Below are 22,912 nucleotides of genomic sequence, written 5' to 3' on the forward strand. Positions count from 1 at the left end.
AGCTTTGCTGCTGGCATTGAGATTCGTTAAGCGCACTTGTGCGTCAGAGATAGGACTAGAATACTATAGCCTCGATTGTCTGACCCATGCTTATCACTAGCAAGGCTCTAGATCATTAGTGGAACCGTACGAAATTACCCCTTATGCATAAAACTATTTTCTCACTATCTCTATTACCACAGCATTGTCTGACAATTACATATAATTTAGAGCACAGAAGCAGGGCATTCAACCCAACTGGTTTGTGTAGGTGTTTATGCTCCACACGAGCCTCCTCTCACCCTACCTCATCTCACCCTATCAGCATATCTTTCTATTCTTTTCTCCCTCATCTACTTATCCAGCTTCCTCTTAAATGCATCTATTCTACTCATCTCAACTACTCCATGTGGTAGCAAGTTCCACATTCCAACCACTCTCTGGGTAAAGAAGTCTCTCCTGATTTCCTTATTGGATTTATTAGTAACTACCTTACATTTATGGCCCCTTGTTTAGGGACTCCCCCACAAGTGGAAACGTCTTCTCCACTCTACCCTATCGAACCCCTTCAGAATTTTAAGGAACTCAATTAGGTCACCCCTCAGTCTTCTCTTTTCTTTTCTTCTTTTTTCTTAGTGACAATTGTCACTAAGGGGTCAATGAATAATTTTTCTATTAATCTGGTTTCAATGGTCATGTCGCTTTCCCATGCGGCGAGTTGTGCCTCATTTGCACCAGTGAGTCGGGATTTGCACCCTACGAGGCTCTGTAGAGCTCAGTTGCCAGAACTTGGGGGATCAGCTCATTTAAGTATCCATTGGCCATTCTCCAGTGCAAATCCCTTGTAAAACAGGAGTAATACACTGGGTTGCTTGGAAATCAGACTGCAGCCTTTAAAAAAGCCAATTGTAGATGAAGATTCCAGCAGCAGGTCGGGGGAGCAGAGAATAATTTGTTAAGTGTTTGGCTCACTGAGTTGACTGTCAGCAGCTTGAATGGATTTTGTCCCACCTCCACTGTCTTCATACAGAGTACGGCAGTGGCAGCTGAAGAAGGGGAAAAGGCATTATAAGAGGAACTAAAGAAGATCTCACAATTTAGTGAGACCAACCTTCAAATGTTCCTCAACTGAACAAAGGAGAGAAACACTTCTGGGTGTCCATAGAAGGAAGCAACAAAAATTGTCTCATGCCATGTCACTGGATGCCAACTCTCTCACTCCCAGAACTGCAGCCCAGTGCAACAAGAAGTTCAATGACCTGACAGGGGCAGGCATGATAACACACTGGCCCTTCTCCCTTTACTTCCTTGGGCACCCTTGGCACCAGCACACTCTTTACCCTTGAAAATAACAGCTGCACAACTCATACTTCACACTGCATGACGGTTAGTGGGCCACTAACTTGGGACCTCACAGTATGTGTCACCATAACCGATCTATTGTCAAAACTACTTTATTTCAGCTATGCAACGGCTCCCGTCTCTGATCCTACCACTGTCCCTGTGCTGCCAAAGCATTAATCCACATTTTAATAACCTAAGAGCAGGACTTCATCAATTTTCTCTTCGCCAGCCTTTCTGCTTTCACTATCTATGAATTACTAGTCATCAAGAATGCAATGGCTTATGTCCTTACCTTCTTACGGAGTTTGGCAGCCAGAAGATCCCTGTGATAATTTGAGATTTTACTTATTCAGCCTGGAAAGAATTTTGGCTTATTTTTTATGGGTTTTTTATATGGCGTTAGAATCAGTTCACAAAGGTTTAACTGTAGAGAGGCGCAAGATATTTGATTTATTGTAAGGACAAATTAGTTGGAATATCAACCATCTCAGAATTGTGCATTCCTGTATACCAGATCAGTTTGAAACAATGGAGCACATCAACATATTTTTGAGATATTGTCAGTCTAATGTTAGAGTGGGTTCCATGTAGAGGTGCCCAGCAGGAGACTTAGCTAAACAATAGAGCTGCTATGGCTCCCACACCAAAGGGGAATGTTTCTTATTCGCGGTGGTAGCTTTGGTTAGCAGCTTTGTGAGACAGTCCTCAGCACAGAGATTTGAAGGAGGGGTCAGAGGTCAAACTTTTGACTTTATCTCTGTCTGGCAGTTAATCTTCAGCCAATTTGAGCCTGGAGCAGTGGAGGAAGCAATGCGATCCCGCTTTCTCTCTAGTTTGTGTCATTGCACACAATATTGAGCAAAACAATTCAACACGGTTAACAGAAAGGGACAGAAGAAAAAAAAAGTTTAATTTTTCAATGCTGGCAGTAAGTGAGAGGTTTAATAACTTTGTGCTGATCAAAGCAAGAAATGTAATACTTTTTCCAGTATACAAATGGCAACTTCCCTCCAGTTTGCCCCATCAAGGTGCTTTACACTCATTATATGTGTGCGAATACTGCTCCAGTGTGATTTTTTCCATTCCCCATACCAGCTATCATATGACCTCTAAGGAATGAGATTGCCAATTAGTGCCAAGTTACAGGCAGTTTTATAGACTTGCACTCATTAGATTGAGAGTGTTCCGATTTGTTCCTTACAGTGAGCGGACACAGGAGACCATCTATTCCATCAGACTGAGCTGGATTTGAATCCAAGTTCCAAAAGTGAAAGTACAGAGAGCAAATCCACTGCATATCCCAGTACCCACTCCTTGATTTTGTGTCTTTTAATGGTAGGCATTATTGCCATGGCTCAGATTTATTCCATCCCCCTTCACTGTTTCTAATGAAGGGAGAAAAATGACCAGAGAATGGGACAAGCCTGTGTAATAGGCCGGAATTTTGCCTGCCTCGGCGGGTCTGGTGTGGGCTGTGGCCATGGTGGGTCGCGACCCCACTGCTGGCTCCATCCCGCTGCTGAAAATGACTTTCCCTTAATAGGGCCTATTAAGCCCGCCCAGCGTGCCACCCGGCCCAATTAAATGGAGCAGGTCTGGTGACATCATTCATGATGCGTTTTTAGCCGGGATCTTTAAAGGGACCATGGCCACATTAGATTTGAAGTTTAATCTAACATAGTGCTGTCAGTGCACTACATAGAAACATAGAAGATAGGAGCAGGAGTAGGCCATTCGGCCCCTCGAGCCTGCTCCGCCATTCAATGCGATCATGGCTGATCATCCAAATTCAGTACCCTGTCCCTGCTTTCTCCCCATATCCCTTGATCCCCTTAGCCTTAAGAAATATATCTAACTCCTTCTTGAATATATTTAATGAATTGGCCTCAACTGTCTTCTGTGGTAGAGAATTCCACAGGTTCACCACTCTCTGGGTGAAGAAATTCCTCCTCATCTCTGTCCTAAATGGCTTACCCCTTATCCTTAGACTGTAACACCTGGTTCTGGACACCCCCGCCATCGGGAACAGCCTTCCTGCATCTAGTCTGTCTAGTCCTGTTCGAATTTTATAAGTTTCAATGAGATCCCCTCTCATTCTTCTAAACTCTAGCGAATATAATCCTAATTGACCCAATCTCTCTTCATACGTCATTCCTGACATCCCAGGTATCAGTCTGGTAAATCTTTGCTGCACTCCCTCCATGGCAAGAACATCCTTCCTCAGATAAGGCGACCAAAACTGCACACAATACTCAAGGTGTGGTCTCACCAAGGCCCTGTACAACTGCAGCAAGACATCCTTGCTCCTGTACTCGAATCCTCTCGCTATGAAGGCCAGCATACCATTTGCCTTCTTAACCGCCTGCTGCACCTGCATGCTTACCTTCAGCGACTGGTGCACAAGGACACCCAGGCCTCGTTGCACTTCCCTTTTTCGCAATCTATTACCATTCAGATAATAATCTGCCTTCCTGTTTTTGCCACCAAAGTGGATAACCTCGCATTTATCCACATTATACTGCATCTGCCATGCATCTGCCCAATCGCCCAACCTGTAGTGTATGTACCTTTAAGGGGAGAACTACTTTTTACAGCTCCTGTATACTGTAGTACCGGCAGTGACCACACTTGTAAATAACCCTGAGTAGGGATCTGTACTGCTTTAGTTTTAGAGCAACCCTCATCCAGTAAACACCTGTTGATTGTTCTCTGCAGCCTCTGTCGATTATTTGAAGGACACACTACCTAAAGATATCCAGATTTAACATTGGCGACGAGTCGTTTCGAACCTACCTGCAACTCTGAAGAAGAAGGCCGATTCCACCAGTGTGGGCGTCGACCATCCAGGGAGAACTTGAGCATCGCAGAGGAGGCTGTAGAGAGCTGGGCTTGGTTCTCCAGCCGCGACGATCCAGCGCAGCGGGCCGGCAGCAGGTATGGCGCAAACCCTTCCCAGACAGCGGCAGCGGGAGCCGAGCGACAGCACAGAAAAAGGCCGAGCAGCGTCGACGGGTAAGAGAGAAGGTAAAGCGCACAGGGCGCAGCCAGGGTTGAAGACCGAGCGGCGTCAACGAGAGAGGGTAAAGCGCACAGGGCGCAGCCGGGGTTGAGGACCGAGCGGCATCAACGAGAGAGGCGCGCAGGAAAATGCGCAGAGCGCGGCCGGTGTTCAAGGGCTGAGCAGCGTCCGTGGGGGAAGAAAAGAAGGGAGAGCGCGGGAAGACGCCATTTTTGAGCCGCAGTGGAGAAGAAGGGAGAGCGCGGGAGACGCCATTTTGAGCCAGTGGAGAAGAAGGGAGAGCGCGGGAAGAAAGGAAAGCGCGGGAGACGCCATTTTTAGCCAGTCTAACCACACCCAGGGATGCCGAAGGGTGGCAGTGTCACAGCGTTCGACAATGAAGTCGAAGATTGGGCGACATATATAGAACGCATAGAAGTGTACTGCAAGGCGAATGAAGTGCCAGTTGCCAGGAAAGCACTGGTATTGTTGAATTCCATGGGTGCAAAAACGTACGGCTTACTGTGAAACCTAGTAACCCCAGAGAAGCCAGTGGAAAAGGATTTTGAAAGCATAGTGGCAATCCTACAGGACCACTTAAACCCCACACCGCTGCTGATAACAGAAAGATTTAAGTTCCACAAAAGCAACCAGCATAAAGATGAAAGTAATGCTGAGTATTTAATGGAACTGCGCAAGCTATCGAAACACTGCCCGTTTGGAACGGGACTAGCAGATACTTTAAGGGACAAGTTTGTGTGTGGGCTTCAAAGTGAAGGAACCCAGAAACAGCTTCTATCAGAAAAGGATCTTACACTGGACAAGGCTTTCAGCATGGCAGTATCACACGAAGCAGCCGCACGGGACGCTGCAGAGATACAACAGAGACCGCAAGAATATGGCACAAATGAAATGTCATATGGAACAGGGAAGTGTTATCGCTGCGGCAGAACAACACATGACCATAAGGATTGTTGGTTTAAGGACCAAGTGTGCAGACAGTGTGGAGAAGTAGGACACATAGCAAGAGTCTGCAGTTCAGGGAAGAAAACCAGCAGCAAGAAATCTCCACAGGAGAAGTACAAAAAGATACATAAGGTGACGGAGAGTAGTTCAGACGAACAGAAAAGTGATACAGACTCTGGAAGCAAGGAGCTGGGTTGACTGAAACTACATAATGTAATCAAAATGGAGGATCACCAAACTGTCTGGGTCACGCTCAAGATAGACGGAATCCAAGTGAAAATGGAATTGGACACAGGATCAGCCCTAACAGTCATAAACCGAAGGGACTACAAGCGGCTATTCTCACATATACCCTTGAGAGATACAGAGATTGTCTTGAAGACGTACACGGGGCAAAAAGTCTACCCCAAAGGAAAAATAAGGGTGAACGTGATATACAACGGCAAGGAACACCAAAAATGGACCTATATGTATTGCCAGATGGAGGACCACCACTACTAGGACGTGAATGGATCCGGAAGATACAGTTAGATTGGCATGCCATACAAGCAATGACGGTAGATGCCAAAAAGGATGACGACGTCACACCTGGACGACTGTCAAAAATGCTAACTGACACACAAGAAGTGTTCCAGGAGGGACTCGGAACACTAAAAGGCATAACAGCGACAATCAAAATAGAGGAAAATGCAAGCCCAAAGTTTTTTAAGGCCAGACCGGTGCATTTTGCGATCCGCCCAGCCGTCGAAGCAGAGCTGGAAGGTTTGGAACGTTCTGGAGTACTGTCCAAAGTGGACTGGAGCAAGTGGGCTACACCCATCGTTCCTGTAATGAAGAGGTCATTGAGTAATACGCCTGGGGAACCAAAGAAGATTCGCATCTGTGGAGACCTTAAGGTGACAGTGAACCCAGTCCTTCACACGGTACAATATCCGCTTCCGCGGATTGAAGATATTTTTGCCTCGCTATCTGGAGGAAAATGCTTCACTAAGATTGATCTGGCCCAGGCGTACCTGCAAATGGAGGTAGAAGAAGCCTCGAAACAGTACCTCACGATCAACACTCATAAAGGTCTCTACCAATACAACCGGCTGGTGTTCGGGGTAGCATCAGCTCCAGCTATTTGGCAAAGGGCAATGGAACAAGTCCTGCAAGGGATTCCAGGGACCCAGTGTTATTTGGACGACATCCTGGTCACGGGCGAAAATGACAGTGATCGCCTCGCCAACCTGGAGCAGGTGCTCACTAGATTGAAGGAATATGGGCTCCGAGCTAATCGCCACAAATGCGAGTTTTTCCAGAAGCAGATCTCGTATTGTGGCCACGTTATTGATGAAGAGGGGTTACATAAGTCCCCTGAAAAGATTGAGGCAGTAGTCAAGGCTCCAGCACCAGAAAATGTGTCACAACTGAGGTCGTTCCTCGGGCTGGTGAACTACTTCCGTAAGTTCTTGCCGAATTTGTCTACAGTACTACACCCACTGAACACCCTACTGCAAACGGGGGTACCATGGAAGTGGAATGACGAATGTAAATGAGCTTTCCAGAAGTGCAAAGAATTGATCAGATCAAAAGAGTTGTTGGCTCATTTCAACCCAGCACTACCAATTCAGTTGGTGTGTGATGCATCACCCTATGGTATTGGAGCGGTGCTGTCGCACAAATTCCCGGACGGGTTGGAGAGGCCAGTAGCCTTTGCATCTCAGTCACTAACCTCAGCCGAGCGTTACTACGCCCAGATTGACAGGGAGGCCCTCAGCCTAGTGTGGGGAGTAAAAAAGTTCAACCACTATCTGCACGGGCAGACGTTCACCTTGCTGACTGACCACCAACCACTTGTCTCCATCTTTAATCCAAAGAAGGGCGTTCCGGTGATGACTGCGCAACGGCTACAAAGATGGTCCCTTTTTCTAGGGGCGAACCATTATGAAATAGAGTATAAGGGCACGAAACAGCATGGAAACGCTGATGGGCTATCACGCCTGCCACTGCCTACTGCAGAGGAAGCACCAGCAGTGGACCCAGTCGAAATATTTTATTCGACTATAATTGAACGCTTGCCAGTAACTAACGCGGATATAGAGAAGGAGACCCAAAATGACCCGACACTGTCTTGGGTATATGACTTGACGGTGAAGGGATGGCCAACACATGGCGAATCACTGTTGCCAGCATTCTCACCCAGAAGAGAACAGCTGCCATTATGCCAGGGGACCTTAATGTGTGGATCCCGAGTGGTAATTCCACCCAAGTTAAGGGAGAGAGTGCTCAATGAGCTTCACGAAGGCCATCTGGGAGGGGTGAAAATGAAAAGCCTTGCTAGGGCTTATGTGTGGTGGCCGGGGATCGATCAGCAAATCGAGGACCTGACAAAGAGCTACTCAGGATGCCAGAAGGTCCAAAATGCACCACCACATGCCCCTCTACACCCATGGGAGTGGCCCTCCTCTCCATGGCAACGGGTGCATATTGATTTTGCTGCTCCATTCATGGACTCAATGCTTTTAATAGCCGTGGATGCGCACTCGAAATGGCCTGAGGTGATCAAAATGTCCTCCACCACCACGGAGAAAACGATTGCAGTCCTACAGACATATTTGCCAGGAACGGCTTGCCAGAGCAGATTTGCTCTGATAACGGACCACAGTTTGTGTCCGAAGAGTTTCGGAAATTTATGAAAAGGAATGGGGTAAGGCATTACACATCCACCCCGTATCATCCAGCCACAAATGGATTGGCTGAGAGGTTCGTACAAACCTTTAAAAAGGCAGTAAGGGCCATGTGCGATGACAACATTCCACTGCATCATAAGGTGGACAATTTCCTGTTAGCCTACAGAAATGCGACACATGCAGTTACCAACCAGACCCCGGCCATGATGTTCTTTAACCGAAGGTTGAGATCTCGTCTGGATTTGCTCAGACCAAATGTACGAAGAAATGTTGAGAATAAGCAATTCCAGCACATCAATGAGAAGCCGACAAGGAGCTTCAATGTAGGGCAACCAGTCTTGGCCCGCGACTACCGAACAGAGAAATGGCAACCAGGAACGATATGCACACGCAGGGGCCACTAATGTACACAGTGGATGTTGGGGAGAACATTGTGAGACGCCATGTCAACCAGATCCTAGCATCACAGGAACGAGTCAACCCCATGTCTCGCGTACCTGGTAATGAACCCGACATACAGGTAGCATCTACCCCAGAAACAGTAGTATCGGAAGCTGATGAACCAACCGACGTCAGGGGGCCAGAATCGCCTCCGCACCAAGAGCAAGACACTCAGGAAAGGCGCTATCCAGAAAGGATCAGGAAGCCGCCCCAAAAACTGAATTTATAAATGGACTATTTTCAGTTAATGTTGCATGTTAAAAGTGTTAATTGTTAAATGAATGTTATGGTACTGTTAATCTAAAAGGGGAGGAATTGTAGTGTATGTACCTTTAAGGGGAGAACTACTTTTTACAGCTCCTGTATACTGTAGTACCGGCAGTGACCACACCTGTATATAACCCTGAGTAGGGATCTGTACTGCTTTAGCTTTAGAGCAACCCTCATCCAGTAAACACCTGTTGATTGTTCTCTGCAGCCTCTGTCGATTATTTGAAGGACACACTACATAAAGATATCCAGATTTAACACAGCCTGTCCAAATCATACTGGAGTTTCTCTGCATCCTCCTCACAGCACACTCGCCCACACAGCTTTGTGTCATCTGCAAACTTGGAGATATTACATCTAGTTCCCTCATCGAGATCATTAATATATATTGTGAATAACTGGGGTCCTAGCACCGATCCCTGCGGTACCCCACTAGTCACTGCCTTCCACTCGGAAAAAGACCCGTTTATTCCAACTCTTTGCTCCCTGTCTGCCAACCAGTTCTCTATCCAAGTCAGTACCTTACCCCCAATCCCATGTGCTTTAACTTTGCACACTAGTCTCTTATGCGGGACCTTATCGAAAGCCTTCTGAAAGTCCAAACACACCACATCCACTGGTTCTCCCTTATCTATTCTACCAGTTCCATCCTCAAAAAATTCCAGTAGATTAGTCAAGCATGATTTACCTTTTGTAAATCCATGTTGACTTTGTTCAATCCTGTCACTGTTTACCAGCATTGGAGTGCTGCAAACACTGACAATGACTACACAGAGGCAGAGGGCTGCACCCAGGTTCTCCGATGACTCCCTCCATATGCTTATGGAGGGAGTCAGAGCATGCAGGGAGGTTCTCTTCCCTTCTGATGGACGGAAGAGACCTCCCCAGGAGACCAAAACTGCCTGGTTGCCAATTGCAGAGGAGGTCACAAGCAGGGATGTGTTCAGGAGGACCTGGTTACAGTGCTGCAAATGTTTCAATGATCTCATTAGATCAGAAAACGTTAGCACAAAGCCACACTCTCCTTCATCCTGCTGTGCCTCTCATCACATCCCCATCACTCTGCCTTACCTACCCTACCCCTGCACATCCTTACTCACACCAACTTATCTTGCACCTCCACCCATCCCTCTCTCTCTATCTACATTACCACACCCCCATCTCACTAGCCACCCCTCACACTCACCCCCATCCTAGTGCAATCATACCAACTAACAACACACAAGTGTAGCCACATGGGTGTTTTATCCAATATTTATGTAAAGTTTCTGTTAACACGGTGTCAAACATAAAAATCTTTATTTTCAACACTTGCCAATTTGTGTGCACCTTTGGAAGCAGCTTAGTGAGTTGCAGTAAACGGTGAGACATAACAGTACCCCCTGCAATGGGGATGAGTGTGAAAGGAATGGCTTGATCATTGTAGGGATGCTTTATGGTGTTGGTGTGGGGTGGTGCCAATCTGGCACGTCATGTGGCAGCCACAAGTGAAGTAAACCTGGCCATAGTTAGGCCATCCCTGGCCTCCCGCGCAGCAATGTGGTCGGGTGCTGATTCCCTCTGTCCTGTGCAGCATCATGTGATTGCGGAGAACTTGGTGTTGTTTTTGGTGCTGCTGGTGTGCCTGGTGCTGCTGGTGTTGGGGCTGATTGTGGTCTGATTCTGAGGACCAAGGTGAGACAGTATAAATGGCACCCATGTTGATGGAATAGATGGCAGGTGAAGTACAGATGATAGAAGCATTCTGTCAATGGTGAGTGAGTTCTTCCAATGAGGAGACGCTGGATGGAGACTTTGCTGGAAAGCCTTGCAGCCTGCAGAATCTGTGCTGGAAATGGACTGAACAACAGCTTCTGCCTGAGGAAAGTGATCATTTGTCAGGTGGAAGCTTTTACTGTACATTTGATGCTGCCAAGTAATCAGCTGGAGCAATGGCCACGGATCTCCCGCCTCAGGTTGACAGACGTGGTTCCCGTGCAGCGTGGTTCCCGTGGCCATGCAGTTAAATTAAAAAAGTAAGTTAAAAATGCCTGTTAAGGGCCTGACCAACTAGCTGTTAATCTTGTCAATTGGGTTGCCCGCCGCTGCCGGTCGGGTCGGCTCCGCGATGACAGACGCACCTGGGGGTAGGGCGTGCGGGGTGGGATGACAGCGGGTTCCTGACCCGCTGTCAAAAATAACAACTTTCCCATCCGACCCACCACCGATTGTGCCCGCTACCACCCCGGAAAATTCCGGCCAGAGTGTGAGTTTTTCTAATCTCACAACTGTAGTACTTACCGTAATCGTTAAACCAACTATTGGTTGCTTGACATCCCCATTGCAAGGTTTTAGATTTGTTTTATTTTTAAACACACCACCCATTTGATAAAGTTAGCTCCTGTCCTTAGTGAGGTAGATTCTACTTCTGTGTTCTGTCGACTGATGGCCAGTTGAAAGTGGCAAGGACATTTTTTTCTTTGCTGAGAATATTTACACTCCAGTGAAGGTTACATGCCTTTAGTTTCCTCCCTGGTGTTTTCTGGGTTCCACTTAATTTCCGTGTTTGAGCCTTCACGAGGGCAACAAGTTAATCTAATCCCAGCGCTGCCACTTTCACTGTCCATCTGAAGGTGCTCAACAATGCCGATGACACTCCCATCTGAATTTTTCCTTTCTCTCTTTCCTCTCAGTACTCAGTTGACTCAATTAATAGCACTCTTGCCTCTGAGCCAGAAGGTTTGGGTTTAAGCCCTACTCCAGAATTTAAGCACATTACTTAGACTAAGACCTCAGCGCAGCATTGAGGGAGCACTGCAGTGTTGGAATTGCTTTCTTTTGGAAGGGACATTAAAACAAGGCCCTATCTGTCTGTTTGGATGGATGTAAAAGATTCTAGGCATTATTCAAAGAAAAGCAGAGAGTTCTCTCTGTGTCCTTCTCTCAGCTAGCACCACTAAAAACAGACTAACTGGTCATTCATCTCATTTGCTGTTTGCGGGACGTTGTAGTGTGCAAACTGACTGCTGTATTTGCTGACAGAGGATGACTTGCTTCCACATTAAACATGAGTTCTCAGGTGGCTGGTGAGTCCAATGCGGGACCTACAGTCTCTGTCACAGGTGGGGCAGACGGTGGTTGAAGGGGCGGGTGGGTGGGGTGCTTGGGTTGACGTGCACTCCTTGCGCTGCTTGCGCTTGGCTTGCTCTTGCTCCTGGCGAAGAGACTCGAGGTGTTCAGCGCCTTCCCGGATGCTTCTCCTCCATTTTGTGCGGTCTTGGGCCATAACTGTATTTGCTGACATAACACTGGAAAGGTAATTCATTGGATGTGAAGTTCTTTTGGATGTCCTGAGAATGTGAGAAGGTACTATATGAACGCAAGACCTTTCTTTCTTTACCACTGAGACTGGGAACTCAATGAGCTAAAGGAATCGAGCCATCACCTCTCCAGCATTGTATTTTTGCAGCCTTGGTCAAGGATTGCAATCTTCTTATGGTCTTCTCAGATGCCAAAAACAAACAGCTGAAAATTATCGACATTCCGTACCGCATCCCAACAGATTCCCCTGTGCGAAAATCTGTGCTGGAAGAAGTGAGATCATCCACTACAAAATAGCAGCAGAATATATTAATCCTGAGACTCATTACATTGAAATCAAATTGCTTCTAACAGTGATCATGATTCACAAACTGAGCCAAGGAATGCGGAAAGCTAGCTTTAATGCAGCTACACACCTAGGCAGTGCTAGCTGCAATAAACTACCTTGGTAATAGTTGATTCAGGTGGATTTCAGGTTCAAACAAGGTTGGCAAAGGAAATATATATCTACATAAAATGTAATAAATGAGAAATGTCTGTTACAATGTTTTGCTTTTTCACTGTGTAAAATATGCAGAGTTTACCATTATCTCTCTAGAACATGTAAAGGAATAAAGTCTACTATTATTGCAGATCAAGTAACATGATACGGCAGCACTTCAGTTGAAGTAATGCGATTCAGCCGTAGGAGACAGCTTTTCATTTGAAACAGGCTTATCGCTGAGCCTATCTTATAAGACTTTAAAATGGTAAGTAGTAATTAAAGCTGCATGTATTATAAAGAATAACACAGGTAGGACTGTTTTAAGATAATAACATATCTGGGGTGGGGGGGTGTTAAATAACATTGGGAAGCTGGTCGAACTTCACTCTGCAAAAAATGAAACATTGTGCAAGAGTTATGTGAAAAAGAATGGACAGAGGATAGATAGGATGTCGTTTCTTTTCCTGTTATTTATCACGAATTTCTTGTTTTACCCCTCTATGAACTTGCATTGGCCCATGCATAATATTTCAGCCAAAAGAGTGAACAAGTGGGTTGACATTTTCCAAGTTACATCTGTCAGGAAATCATTGGCATGCTGTCCTCGATTTCCCAATATGCACTGCAGGTGGATGAAGCTCCCTGAGGGCAGTGCAATCTCAGTTCTATAGCCTCCACCAGTGCTGCTGTGGAGTTTACGGAAAGAGGCATAAGAGGAGCCCAGGGTGACTCACATTCTGATTCCCCCCCACCCCCCGCCTCTTTATGAGGAAACTGCTAACTGATATTCAGATTTGAATGTCTTGTCTTTGGAGACATAGATATGATCCTGCTTCCTACTACACTTTTGGTTGGAAGAATAGAAAAACAAAAAAAATGGAAAAACAGAATATTTTTTAAATGGTGAGAAACTAGTAAATGTCGGTGTTCAGTGAGATTTGGGTGTCCTCATACAGGAAACACAGAGCGTTAGCATGCAGGCACAGCAAGCAATTAGGAAGACAAATGGCATGTTGGCCTTTATTGCAAGGGTGTTGGAGTACAAGAGGAAGGAAGTCTTACTCCAATTGTACAGGGCTTTGGTGAGACCACACCTGGAGTACTGTGCACAGTTTTAGTCTCCTTATCTGAGAAAGGACTAGCTTGCCTTAGAGGCGGTGCAACAAAGGTTCACTAGATTGATCCCTGGGATGAGAGGGTTGTCCTATGAGGAGAGATTGAGTAGATTGGGCCTAAACTCTCTGGAATTTAGAAGAATGAGAGGTGATCTCATTGAAACATATAAGATTCTGAGGGGGATTGACAGGGTAGATGCTGAGAGGTTGTTTCCCCTGGCTGGAGAGTCTAGAACTAGGGAGCATAGTCTCAGGATAAGGGGCTGGCCATTTAAGACTGAGATGAGGAGGAATTTCTTCACTCAGAGGGTTGTGAATCTTTGGAATTCTCTACCCTAAAGGACTGTGAATGCTGAGTCTTTGAACACATTCAAGGCTGAGATAGATAGATTTTTGGACTCTAGGGGAATCAAGGGATATGGGGATCGGACATGAAAGTGGAGTTGAGGTCGAAGATCAGCCATGATCTTATTGAATGGTGGAGCAGGCTCGAGGGGCCGTATGGTGGAGCAGGCTCGAGGGGCTGTATGGTGGAGCAGGCTCGAGGGGCCGTATGGCGGAGCAGGCTCGAGGGGTCATATGGCGGAGCAGGCTTGAGGGGCCGTATGGTGGAGTAGGCTCGAGGGGCCGTATGGCGGAGCAGGCTCGAGGGGTCGTATGGCGGAGCAGGCTCGAGGGGCCGTATGGTGGAGTAGGCTCGAGGGGCCGTAAGGCGGAGCAGGCTCGAGGGGCCGTATGGCCGACTCCTGCTCCTATTTCTTATGTTCATATGTTCACACCACCATGACTAGGCTACTAAATTCAGTTGAATTGTTTTAATACACTGCATAAAGGCCGGCATAGATCACTTGGGGCAAGAAGCACAGCCTCCTTATGTTATCTTCGACCGATGAACTTTGGGAGCACTCCTCCTTTTATCTGCTCTTCTTACAGCTGTAGTTCTGTGTGCTCATCGCTCCTGAGCTTCCTCCAGCCAGAGTGAGTTTGCTAAAATGAAAGAAGTGCATTGTCAGAAGCCCCTTAATAGTTGGGAACATTGAACATTCTACAAGCACTTTGAAATGGTCCAAGAGGCCAAAAACCACTATCTAACTGTCTCCTTAAAGTTTCTAGTATTTTACCAGAAAGCAGCTGAAGATCCCTTTAAATATCGCTGAAAATGGCCATCTCGTGACTTATTCCACCCATGAATTGTGGTCTGGTTGAAGAACTGTCAATAGCAACGTGGGTGGCAACCAAAATGGTGTCTGGGTCCTATAACTGGCACAGGACCCTCACTTGCCTATATTTATGAAACTCTTTCCTGTTATGGGTGGGAGGGCTGACTGCCTAAATCGCAATTTGCATCGGGTGGGCCTCAGGGGTGAAATAGGTATTCTACTTATTTTTTGGACCTGCTACTGCCGCATTCAAGCTGAAACACAGGGCAGTAGGCAGATGAAAAGCACCCTCAGGATGTTTGAATGCCTCAGGAACTTTGCAGTTTACATAGGGCAGCATACGTTCCTGGATAGACAATTACCAGACTTCAAAGAGGTCCGAGGGCCTTCAACATCCAACAATGTTAAATGCCCTTTGCTAGCCTAAGGCCCACTTCTTTCACTCAGAGGACCCCAGGGCTATTTCCAATGACATTATGACAACATGTGGAGCAATACGAAATGAAAGCACAACTATGCGACATTCAGCGCCAATAGTCTGCGATGACAGCATCATGTTGGGCTGTTTACTGAAAGCAAGACAACAGATAATACAAGAGCTGAGTCTGAATGCAGTGAAATGTGCCTGAAACCAATTGATTCACTGAAATGCAGATAATCACACAAGAATGTTCGCATCCACTTTTCATGAAGCAATATTTAATCAGTCATACCCTAATTGGGGAATGTCAGAAAATTATATTTTCTAATATTGTATTTACTTCCTTTTTGACCCCGCTTCTTTCTTTCATTGTAAGAAGTCGCACAACACCAGGTTATAGTCCAACAGCTTTATTTGAAGTCACAAGCTTTCGGAGCGCTGCTCCTTCATCCACTTCACCTGACGAAGGAGCAGCGCTCCGAAAGCTTGTGACTTCAAATAAAGCTGTTGGACTATAACCTGGTGTTGTGCGACTTCTTACATTTGTCCACCCCAGTCCAACTCCGGCATCTCCACACCATGGCTACTTTCTTTCATTGACCTGATAGTACGGGTAAATAGCAAATATTCAATTGCTGTTTTTCTGAATGTCTGATCAAATTAACGACACACTGAATGGAAATTTTACTGCTCTCACCCACCATTCTTCACGTTGGCCGAACATCTTGAGAATGTATATTTTCCAACTCCCTACTTCTGAGGCGACACACTTGGATTTTTTTTTAAGATAAGAATGAGTTTAACCTGGAAATCCTCAGTCAAGTGCCCTGCTGAAAAGAATGAGAGAGGGCGTTGTGAGAGAAGCACATGAAAGGTACAGGAGCTGTAGGAGCCCATTCAGACAGATGCTTCGCTCCCTCAGGGAGGAAGGAGGAGGAGGAAATTAAGGAGATAATAACACATGTTTTCAGCAAATGGTTCCAATGGACATCATTGTTTCAAGGGAACTTAAAAAAAATAGAGTGATGTGACAGCAGTTCACATTACATGGATTTGTGGCAGGAGGCAGCACCAAGATTTGGTCACCTCCTCACACAGGAAATGGAGGCCTGGGAAAGAACTTGCGGCATTAAAACAAAAAAGCCAAAAGAAACTGAGCGGACGATTATGGGAAAATAAGTGGGAGGAAGTAATAGTGTTGATGGGTACACAGTGACTGTGTTGTTAATGATATGGACACTTTCTTTATTCATTGCCCATCTTTACAAAACTCATACAGTTCACTTTCATGGATTGCAAGGAAAGCGATGAAAGGTGGTTATCTATGTAATCACAATCCTGGTTTCCAGACCGAACCAACCATGAGTCCGGGAGGCGGGGGTGGGGGGGGAGAGGAGATCTTTGGCCAGGAGCAGTCCGCAGTATAAATGTGGATCCAGGTGTTCCTTCCGGCTCCACATTCAGGTAAGGAACAGATTTTTTACTTTTTGGTGGTGGACCCTTTAAAGGCCATTGGTCTGGCTGCTGTTCAACTGAGAAATCTGACAGCAGCATGCACAGGGCATGCCGTGGTCAGTCACGATCCAATTTGGGAAAGAGGCCTGAAATAGGTGAATAGGTGTTAGCCCCCCCACCCCACCAATTTGCATAGAAAATGGGCCTAACTCCTGTTTCAGGTGGGCACCCTGGGAAAAAAAGGCACCCTAACCAATATGGCATGCGAGGCAGACCCGTGCGCATGCTGCGTGCCATACTGGGACATTTTTGCCTGAAAAACGAGCGCTGCTAGGCCAAGATGTTAGTTTAAACTGATAAAGAAAAACTGGGAAGAAAATGAATTTATAGCAGAAATTCACCTACAAGTTCATTACCGCTTATTGTGACAGTTTTCATTTTGAATAATTTAATAAAGTCTTTGTGCTGCACGTGACATAGCACGAGCTTGCTGGCATTACCAACATAGCAGTTACAGAGTCATAGTAGAGTCATAACAGCACAGAAGTAGGCCATTCGGCCCATCAAGTCCGTGCCAGCTCTCTGTAGAGCAATCCGGTCAGCCCCAGTTCCATTTCCCCCACTCTATCCCCGTAGCCCGCAGTTTTACAGGACAGATTACACAGAATTACATAGAATTTACAGCACAGAAACAGGCCAATCAGCCCAACTGATCTATGCCAGTGTTTATGATCCACATGAGCCTGCTCCCACTCTATTTACTTAATCTCACCCTATCGACATAGCCTTCTATTCCTTTCTCCCACAGCTTTTTCCACATGACGTTCTTTGGCATTCCAGAAAGGGAACCAGCCTGAAAACTCCCTGCTGAAACAATAATGGCCTTCAAGTTCTGACCAAGTGACAGTGCTGGCATGGACCCAGTCTAGCAGGACATGAGTTTAAGATAACTAAATGATAATCCACATAAACCTATTTTCCCCGATCTGCTTCATATGCTGGCTGGAACCAATACTGCAGCTTTTGGCCTCAGACTAGTAGCTGCAATCATTTCATTTTAGGGCACAGTCCGAAGGTGCTGCAAGAGATATCTCAGGAAATCAGTATGCAACATATTAAAGAGAGCATCTTGGAGTCACATTCCCAGTGGGGCTCAGGCAAGAAAGCAGCAGACAAGATGGCGGCAGCTAAGAAAACCAAAACATCTTTTTGGTGTCCATCAACTTCAGGCTCAAGCTAGTTATGAAAAGTGGCCAATATGTGCTGGGCTACAAACAGACTTTGAAAATGATTCATAGAAACATAGAAACATAGAAGATAGGAGCAGGAGTAGGCCATTCGGCCCCTCGAGCCTGCTCCGCCATTCAATGAGATCATGGCTGATCATCCAAATTCAGTACCCTGTCCCTGCTTTCTCCCCATATCCCTTGATCCCTTTAGCCTTAAGAAATATATCTAACTCCTTCTTGAATATATTTAATGAATTGGCCTCTACTGCCTTCTGTGGTAGAGAATTCCACAGGTTCACCACTCTCTGGGTGAAGAAATTCCTCCTCATTTCTGTCCTAAATGGCTTACCCCTTATCCTTAGACTGTGACCCCTGGTTCTGGACTCCCTGACCATCGGAAACATCCTTCCTGCATCTAGTCTGTCCAGTTCTGTCAGAATTTTATAAGTTTCAATGAGATCCCCTATCATTCTTCTAAACTCCAGTGAGTATAAGCCCAATCGACCCAATCTCTCCTCATACGTCATTCCTGCCATCCCAGGTATCAGCCTGGTGAATCTTCGCTGCACTCCCTCCATGGCAAGAACATCCTTCCTCAGATAAGGCGACCAAAACTGCACACAATACTCAAGATGTGGTCTCACCAAGGCCCTGTACAACTGCAGCAAGACATCCTTGTTCCTGTACTCAAACCCTCTCGCTACGAATGCCAACATACCATTTGCCTTCTTAACCGCCTGCTGCACCTGCATGCTTACCTTCAGCGACTGGTGCACAAGAACACCCAGGCCTTGTTGCACTTTCCCTTCTCCCAATCTATTGCCATTCAGATAATAATCTGCCTTCCTGTTTTTGACACCAAAGTGGATAACCTCGCATTTATCCACGTTATATTGCATCTGCCATGCTTCTGCCCAATCACCCAACCTGTCCAAATCATACTGGAGTTTCTCGGCATCCTCCTCACAGCACACATACCCACCCAGCTTTGTGTCATCTGCAATTACATCTAGTTCCCTCCTCTAGATCATGAATATATATTGTGAATAGCTGGGGTCCAAGGACCGATCTCTGCGGTACCCCACTAGTCACTGCCTGCCACTCGGAAAAAGACCCGTTTATTCCAACTCTTTGCTTTCTGTCTGCCAACCAGTTCTCTATCCAAGTCAATACCTTGCCCCCAATCCCATGTGCCTTAACTTTACACGCTAATTTCTTATGCGGGACCTTATCGAAAGCCTTTTGAAAGTCCAAATACATGACATCTACTGGTTCTTCCTTACCTATTTTTCCAGTTACATCCTCAAAAAATTCCAGTAGATTAGTCAAGCACGATTTACCTTTTGTAAAACCATGTTGACTTTGTCCGATCCTGTCACTGTTTTCCAAGTGCTCTGCTATTACATCTTTTATAATGGACTCGAGCATTTTCCCCACTACCGATGTCTGGCTTACCGGTCTGTAATTCCCCGTTTTCACTCTACCACCTTTTTTGAATAGTGGGGTAATATTAGCTACCCTCCAATCCATGGGTACTGTTCCAGATTCCATCGAATGTTGGAAGATGATCAGCAATGCATCTACTATTTCTAGGGCCACTTCCTTAAGTACTCTAGGATGTAGATTATCAGGCCCTGGGGATTTATCGGCTTTCAATTCCCTTAAATTTCCCGAGCACCATTTCCCTACAAATACTGATTTCTTTCAGTTCCTCCCTTTCATCAGACCCTATATTCCCCGACATCTCTGGGAGGTTATTTGTGTCCTCCTTTGTGAAGACAGAACCAAAATATGTATTTAATTGGTCAACCATTTCTTTGTTCCCCATTATATATTCCCATGATTCTGACTGCAAGGCACCTATGCTTGACTTCACCAATCTTTTTCTCTTCACATATCTATAAAAGCTTTTACAGTCAGTTTTTATGTTCCCTGAAAGCTTACTCTCATACTCTATTTTCCCCTTCTTAATTAATCCCTTTGACCTCCTTTGTTGAATCCTAAACTGCTCCCAATCCTCAGGTTTACTGCTTTATCTGGCCAATTTATATGTCCTCTCCTTGGATCTTATGCTATCCCTAATTTCACTTGTTAGCCACGGTTGAGTCACCTTTTTTGTTTACCAGCTTTCATGGCAAGGCCAAGCTAGTAATTCTTGCCAACAGCAGTCCACCATTGAGGATCTGAGAGATTGAATACTATGCTGTGTTAGCCAAGACTGGTGCTCATCATTACAGTGGCAACACTATTGAGCTAGGTACAGCTTGCAGTAAATACAACAAAAAGAAAGACTTGCATTTATATAGCTCCTTTCACGACCACCGGACATTTCAAAGCGCTTTACAGCCACAGAAGTACTTTTTAAGTGTAGTCACTGTTGTAATGTGGGAAACGTGGCAGCCAATTTGCACACAGCAAGCTCCCACAAACAGCAATGTGATATTGACCAGATAAACTGTTTTTGTTATGTTGATTGAGGGATAAATATTGGCCAGGACACTAGGGATAACTCACCTGCTCTTCTTCGAAATAGTGCCATGGGATCTTTTACATCCACCTGAGAGAGTAGACAGGCCTCGGTTTAATGTCTCATCCGAAAGACGGCACCTCCGACAGTGCAGCACTCCCTCAGCACTGCACTGGAGTGTCAGCCTAGCTTTATGTGCTCAAGTTCCTGGAGTGGGACTTGAACCCACAATCTTCTGACTCAAAGGCGAATGTGCTACCCACTGAGTCACAGCTGACAGAGTGTGCACGCTGGCTATCATCGATCCTGGTGAGTCTGACATCATCAGGAGCATATGAAAGATGTTACAAATAAAGTAAAAGACAAAGCAAAAGACAGCGGTAGTAGCACTTTGGTGATTATCCTTCTGTTTGCATTTGAAAGGTTGGATATAAAGAGCACCAGAACAGTAAGTGGCCACTCCGAACAAAATTGAAAATATTTTGTTCAAATTTTGTGCAAAATCTTTTTGCTCAGTTGGCAGCAGCAAGATGGAACTGAGCCACACAGAGCAGAAGGTCCCAGATTCAATTCCTGGACTATGCTGAGTCAGCAGATCTCAGCTGGGGTGGCTGGTAAGGCGGCTACCATTGGGCTCAGTGTCCCTGGGCGAGAAAGATTCAACTAATTGCTATGCAATGACTCCTGCTGGAAAGTGCACATGTATGGAATGACAGGTGAAGGCAGGACTGGGCTTGGCTGTGAGGTTCTCTGTAGTGGAATAGCCCGTTATTATCAGCACTTAATTGTGCTGATTTAGAAACAGAATCCCCAAATGTTCAGCTGGGTTTCTGCTAAAGGTGCGGCATAAATCTAGAGTGCGGACCTGACTTAACTCTGGAGAGAAATGGTCTGAGACCCCTTGTAGATAGTAGCCAAGATAGCCCTGGGTATGACGCCTCATGGAGTGTAAATTCAGTGCAGTGTCAAACAGCACTCAGGTGATCCTTTGGGCACTGTTTAAACTTCCCTGCAGGTAACTTAAGGGTGTTTACACTCCCAACTGCACTTTCTAAACAGTTACATTTTAACTACTGGGAGAGGAACTCTACGTATATGTGTGTATATAAACACACCAGTGCAGGGCTCAGTTTTGGGCAAAAGAACTATAGCTCTAGCCAGGCAGTATTAGGAGGGAATGATACAGTTAATGGTCTCAGGCTGGTAACTGAGGCATAAATGCAGCATCAGGTTACTTAAGGGAACTGGGTAACACAGTATGTTCGAACATGTCCTTTCACCTCTAGGGTCTGGGTCTAAATCCATCTCAGATAGATAAAGGTTTCTCCTCTCTGACAAGCTGTTAATAAAGTCTCAATCCAGTTCCCAGTGTATGCAAGTCAACAGTGCAAATATCCTTTCACAATTGTAATTCACCTACAAACACAAGATAGAACTATTTTGGCACAATGAAACAAGTGTTGAGCGTGAGTCTGCTTTCTCATTGATTTTAACCCAAGCATCTGAAGAAGCAAGTGGCAAAAGAACAGAAGTTTAACGTGAAAAGAAGCCAAAAATAATGATCTCTGACATTGTAACTCCGACTCTCATTCATGCAGCCCACAAACCAGCCTCGAGGACAATAAGCAGCTACAGGTGGGAGAACTGCTAATCTCTCCGCAGCTGATTAAAGTAAATTAGCAATGTCCCTGCTACGTGGCAAACTGCACGGCTATATTTAATGCCAGTAATTCTCAGAACAATTTAGCTGTGTGAGACATCCAGAAATGGAAGTGTAATCAGCCTGCTCGGTATAATTTTAGAAAATGCCTTCTGCGGCACATAATTTCAACAAATGGAAGTTGACATTTCCTGAGTCCTTAAATTCTTCCTTTACTCGTATAAACATATAAATAAGTTCCTTATGATTCACTTGGTTTTGTGGGAAATGAAGAGCATTTCTGAACGTTAGTTTCTAATTAAAATTATATTTACTGTGAGCTATCAGAGGAAAAGGAAGTAGGAACCAGCGGTTCTAAACATCCTTGTCTTTGTTGAATGGCGAATCTGTTCCTCACTGTTTATTACAAGCAGCTGGGCCTGTGTTCTGTACTGGAAGTAGCTGGAGACAGAGGATGTAGCAGACAGATGATATCATGACAGAGTGAACAAGGCTTTAGGAAACTAGCCGTTATTGAATATAAATACATTTGGATCAAATATACAGTGCAGTCCTGTTACATGCAATAATAGTAAGAATGAGCAGTGCTTCTGCAATGCTAATTCAAGCTGGTCTGCGATGGGCTAAATCTGATTTATTTCGAAGGATCTAGGTTTGGCCCAATTGGATCTGCTTAAATTCACATGGACTTCAAATGGCCTGACATAACAGAATGAAATGCAGTGAAACATCCACATACCAAGACAATATGATCCTGATCCATTAGTCTTGTATTTTTGTAATTTAGTGTATTCAGTGAGTATTGATGGGCTTTCACCCTTGGGGGCACACAATAAGACAAGCTCGATTTAAGCCTCACCATGGGGTAAGACTCCTTTGGTTACTATAGGGCCAATTCAGCAATCACAGCAAAAATGGAGTCGGGTTTGTTGTGCCTCCATGATTCATCAT

At 45.5% G+C, this 22,912-nt stretch overlaps 1 pseudogene; it reads left to right on the forward strand.

Annotated features, from left to right (window-relative positions):
• Positions 1-17,782: 17,782 nt before the first annotated feature.
• On the forward strand, positions 17,783-20,639 carry LOC147111489 (large ribosomal subunit protein eL30-like; annotated as a pseudogene).
• The last annotated feature ends 2,273 nt before the right edge of the window (positions 20,640-22,912 follow it).

This window comes from Somniosus microcephalus, chromosome 10 (genome assembly GCF_052327205.1).
Source record: "Somniosus microcephalus isolate GS21.2 chromosome 10, FLI_Smic_1.0, whole genome shotgun sequence".
Classification (NCBI taxonomy): Eukaryota; Metazoa; Chordata; class Chondrichthyes; order Squaliformes; family Somniosidae; genus Somniosus; species Somniosus microcephalus.